At 36.7% G+C, this 4935-nt stretch overlaps 1 non-coding gene across 1 annotated transcript; it reads left to right on the top strand.

Moving 5' to 3' along the window:
• The first annotated feature begins 2783 nt into the window (after positions 1-2783).
• On the top strand, positions 2784-2891 carry LOC140625918 (U6 spliceosomal RNA). The gene has a single exon (XR_012025187.1). It is a non-coding gene; the product is annotated as a U6 spliceosomal RNA (small nuclear RNA).
• The last annotated feature ends 2044 nt before the right edge of the window (positions 2892-4935 follow it).

Here is a 4935-nt window from a genome sequence, read left to right as displayed (position 1 = left end):
CAGAAAGTCTCTGATATCCTTTTACTTCCTGATCTTTCTGTCTACAAAGCCTGACTCAAAGGACTTTAGAAAACCACACTGGTTTATTGTTATAATTTCTCATTGTTTTTACTACAAAGAACAAGATCTTGTTTTAAGAATGTTTCCAAAACAAATCCTCCCTTCTTTTTTGTATTCTATTACTGTAAAACATGTCCATATGCATATTCATTAAATATTCCATTAATACCAAAGTATCTAGCCAGCATATATTCTCTATTATTCAACACTATTTATATGCTCGACAATTCCCCGCACTGCTGAGGCTTCTGCCCTTTAGCTAATGCCATTGTGTTGAGATGTCAAATGTATCAGTGTGTGAATTAAGACAACTTACTTAAGCTTCCTGAGTCTCAGTTTCCACATCCACGAGATGGACATAAATGGTACTGCTGCCTCTCTGGATTATGTAACAAGATGTGGGTGGCGAGTAAGAGAGATATTGGAAACTATGTCAGCCTCTCTTATGTCCAGAGATAGAGACCAAATCAACTTGGAATAAACCTTCCTTATTCAAGGATAAGTCTTTTAAATATCCGACTCAAAGTTGCACATAGAGTGGATAAATTCCCACTGTCTGGGATAAAAGGCGTAACAAAATCTGGCATGGCTCAGTCAAGACTGCCTATCTTTGAGACCTCTGATATGAGAAGCTCATCTTTGTGGAGGTTCAAATCAATTTACATAAAGAATCCAGGGTCTCTGTGAGAGGAAATGACCCACAAGCCCTACTCATGGGGATGTGATGTCAGAGAGATGTTGTTGAGATGTGTCAAGGAAATACCCAGGAATCAGTACCAGGGAAGAATGAGAATGTCAAGCTAGTATAATGATGGACTTTGGGCACAATGATAAAATAAAGCAAGGAAGTATGAGAGAAGGAGCTCCATACCTGTACCAAAAGAGGGTCACTGCTGGGTCCGGGGAAAGGACAAAGGGAGCAAGGGTTTCCCAACAGCAGTAGGCAAGCCTTATCTTTGGTTGTATATGATTGGTCCTGAAAGGAAATATTCTTAAGTTGCAAGAAGTAACAGTAATGGTGGACTGGTTCTATTCTCAACCCCTCTTTTCCTTGTTTTCTTCTTTCTCCTCCTTCCCTGCTTTCTACCATCTTTGGAACTGTAAAAATATACTTTGTTATAAATCCCTGAAATGTACCCTAGTGTTCTTTTGACTAAATATACCTTTGAGTTCTTAGACAATTTTGAAGCGGTAGGTTCCATAATGAACATACTAGATTTCCTGTGATTAGTTTGAGTAAACAGAGAAGCAAGTAATTATTTTAAAACACAGAGAAGGACTATATTTATACCTTGAGCCCAGACAGAAGACCGTACTATTTATAATAGTAACTAAGCTTTGTAAATAACAATACTCTCTATAAAACATGAGTGTGTTTTCCAGCTTTTGACTGTGATCTTTTCCTGAGGCCCGGAATACTCCTAAATTTTCCTAGGTCATCTGAAAAATTATCCGAGATCAACCAAGATCTAGAATAAAAATAAATCTTCTTGAGATACCTGGGGGGCTCAGTGGTTGAGCATCTGTCTTTGGCTCAGGTCATGATCCCAGGGTCCTGGGGTCAAGTTCTGCATTGGGCTCCCCACATGGAACCTGCTTCTCCCTCTGCCTGTGTCTCTGCCTCTATCTCTGTGTCTCTCATGAATAAATAAATAAAATCTTAAAAAAAATAAATCTTCTAGGCAGTATGTGCAAGATGGTGTAAGGGGATGTTTGAGGCAACAACTTTAAGAAATAGCATAAACCACTCAGCTCTGAGTTTGTATGATAAGAGCTATATCAAGACCTTTCTAAAAATTCTCCAACTCCCATGTAAAGAATTAAAAAGTAGGAGAGAAAACTCCAGATATCACTGACCTAAGGGCCTTGCACATCACCCTTGCTGTTAAATGGCAGTCACGTCCTATGCGTCCATGAATAGAAATTCAATATTGGGATCTGGAGATACCATTTTTAGCCAAGATTTTGGCCTTCAACTAGGTCCCCAGCTCCCTCCCCAAAACTGGACCACAGAGACCACCATCCTTAGCCAAGTTCCTCCGGCCACACTGTAGACAGGGCCTAAGGCTTAGACATTCATTATTCAACCCAGCCCAGCACCATTCTTTTTTCCTTTCTTTTTCTTTTTTTTTCTTTTTTCTTTTTTCTTTTTTTCTCTTTTTTGCCATACAGCAATGTGACATCTATCTTTTTTCATTTTGTGTTTTCATTATTCCCTGTTCCTTACAAAACAGCATTACAATCCAACAGCTCTTCTCTCCCACTTTCCACACCCCTGATCCTATCATACCTACTCCCAAATTCCAATTTCTAAACCGATTTCCTCTGCTCTTCAAGGTACTCTGAAATTATCATCATGGTCTTATCACTATAGCAGCGGTAGTACCTGGCACATATTATGTACTTCAGAAATATTTTTTGAATCAACTATGTTTCTTGAAGAACCCATTATATAAAATGAATTATTTTTATCCATTTTAAAATATTCAACCTTGTTGTGATATCAGTTATCTTCTTCTGAGATATTTACTGCCTTCATCTTTCTCTCTTTCTAACTACACTTCATATTTCTACTATTATTATCAATAATAATGAATGCTACATACTGTTTGTTGATTTATTTAAATTCCACCCTGGTTATCTGTTCTACCAAAGCACTTAAGGTGATGTATAAGAACACCCAAAATACAACAATGTGATATAAATTTAAAATAAGTAAAAAAGTGCTTGCTTTGGCAACACATATACTAAAATTGGAACAATACAGAGAAAATTAGCATAGCCCCTGCACAAGGATGACACGTAAAATAAGTGAAAAAAGAAAGGAAGGAAGGAAGGAAGGAAGGAAGGAAGGAAGGAAGGAAGGAAGGAAAAAGAAAGAAAGAAAAAGAAAGAAAGAAAGAAAGAAAGAAAGAAAGAAAGAAAGAAAGAAAGAAAGAAAGAAAGAAAGAAAGAAAGAAAGAAAGAAAGAAAGAAAGAAAGAAAGAAAGAAAGAAAGAAGAAAGAAAGAGAAAGAAAGAAAGAAAGAAAGAAAGAAAGAAAGAAAGAAGAAAAAAAGAAAGGAAAGAAAGAAAAAGAAAGAAAGAAAGAAAGAAAGAAAGAAAGAAAGAAAGAAAGAAAGAAAGAAAGAAAGAAAGAAAAAGAAAAACAAGAGTACAGAAATAAAATGGGTTTGGAATAAAGTAAATATAAAGCTTCATACCAAAGGGACCCATATGGCTGTTCTGGGTAGATTACTGATTTGACTTACAATTTCCTAGCTACCAGTCCCAAAAGGTAAATGCAATCATTTTAACAATTCATAGTATTTTTTTTTAAAGAAGAAATTACTCCAAAGAAACAATTATTTGAAATGTTAAGATAAGATAGGAACGTCTTTCATAGGGGCTACTGAGGAGTCCTGTGCATGCAGTGAACCACGTCCCCACAACACCCATACAGGCAGCATGCAGAAGTTTAGTAGGAACATTTGAACAGTGTTTCCCACTGAAAGCCAATGACATCTTTCCCAAGGGCAATGAAGTATAAACATCCTGATGGGCCCCCAGTATGAATGATACAATGCAGACACACAGATCTTTAGTGATCTGACTTAATCCAGAAGTAAATACAAAATCTAGAAGAACATGTGCAGTGCATAACTTCTAAGAAATTTTCCCTGGAGATTGTTTCTCTAAGTTGAGTTTTGGTTTAAAATTGGGTTCCAACTGCTACCAATAGAAAAACCAGCCACTTATCAGGCACTCTATTCATTATCTGGGATCCCCAGATCAACTCACATGGTGGATATTACTGTACATATTATGTTAATGAAAGAGCTGAGGCTCTGAGAAATTAAATAACTGCTCCAAGCCCACAATAGCTAGAAAATAAGGTCATGGGGATTTAAAACACAAGGCTTAATTCCAAACACATACTCATTTTATTTAATTATGAAAATTCTCAAACATTCAGACATAGAGATCGAAATAGCAAATAGCCACATACCTACCCACCATCCAGATTTGACAGATGTTAACATTTTCCCCTACTTTACTCAGTAGACCAAGTTGCTCCCTCTTGGTACCTCTTTGGTGTCTAAGAAATGGAAACAGACTAACAAAAATTGGAAAGTGGCTTCTTTCCAACCATACCAACAGAGACATTTCCTGGCTGCCTTCTGTTATAAATTTCTAACTGCCCAAATGGCTTGGGCTGCATTATTTAAAACATATTGTGTCTTTCATCCCCCCACCCCCAGCCCTACGACCTTGGCTTGCATGCAGGTGCAATTGGGAATAAAATTTTAATGCTTCTCTAGAGAAGAAAAGGCTCAGCTGTTGGTTCATCTGCCAACTTCTAAGGTGGGTAAGTGCCATTTGTTCCACCCCCCCCAAAGAATCCTTTGTAACTCAAAACACAATGTGTGATTGGCCTTTTTTTCCTTCCACTTGGCTGAACATGAAAAAGACATGTGAGAATATTATTTTCAAAGGTGCCCTTTTCTTGGGATATAATTTTTTTTCTAAACACCTTTGATGAAATTTTTAAGCTAGAAATTAAAGTAGATTCAAGATCTGTTAATCACGGGTAGGTATTGATTTGAAATACAATTTTCATCCTCTTTTACATTGTATTTTCTGTGGACTCTGGGCAGCCATGAAAAGTGAAAGAATTTTCCTAAAGCAAAGACGCCCCACATTTCAGAAATAAGAATGAAAAAAGCTCTAAATGGATCATCCCTTAACTCATTCTTTAATTAACACTATGATGAGACGCTGAAAATCTAGGGAAGAACATTGGCAGATAATGATAGATAAATAAGTAGGCAAGTAGATAGATTCATAAATAATAGATGATAGAGATAGATAGATGATAGATAGATAGATAGATAGA

Source organism: Canis lupus, chromosome 36 (assembly GCF_048164855.1).
Source record: "Canis lupus baileyi chromosome 36, mCanLup2.hap1, whole genome shotgun sequence".
In the NCBI taxonomy this organism is placed as follows: domain Eukaryota; kingdom Metazoa; phylum Chordata; class Mammalia; order Carnivora; family Canidae; genus Canis; species Canis lupus.
This window is presented reverse-complemented; position numbering and strand designations above follow the sequence as displayed.